The following is a 236-nucleotide window of genomic DNA, read 5'->3' as shown; positions in this document are numbered from 1 at the left end:
TATCCTAGCAGTTAGCACCCCCATATTTGATTGCACCTCATTAATAGCCTTTTTTGATTTCGACTTGGTTAGATTTTAGTTCTTTTATTTCTCCAGAAAGGGTTTCTCTAATAACTTCCATGCTTTTTTCAAGCCCAGCTAATATCTTTAAAGTGATGATTCTGAACTCTAGATCTGACATTGTACTAATGTCCCTATTGAGTAGGTCCCTGGCAGTCGGTACTACCTCTTGTTCT

Source organism: Leptonychotes weddellii, unplaced genomic scaffold, assembly GCF_054177405.1.
Source record: "Leptonychotes weddellii isolate Sample4059 unplaced genomic scaffold, ASM5417740v2 HiC_scaffold_647, whole genome shotgun sequence".
In the NCBI taxonomy this organism is placed as follows: Eukaryota; Metazoa; Chordata; class Mammalia; order Carnivora; family Phocidae; genus Leptonychotes; species Leptonychotes weddellii.
The sequence above is the reverse complement of the archived record's forward strand: the minus strand, read 5'-3'. Positions refer to the sequence as shown.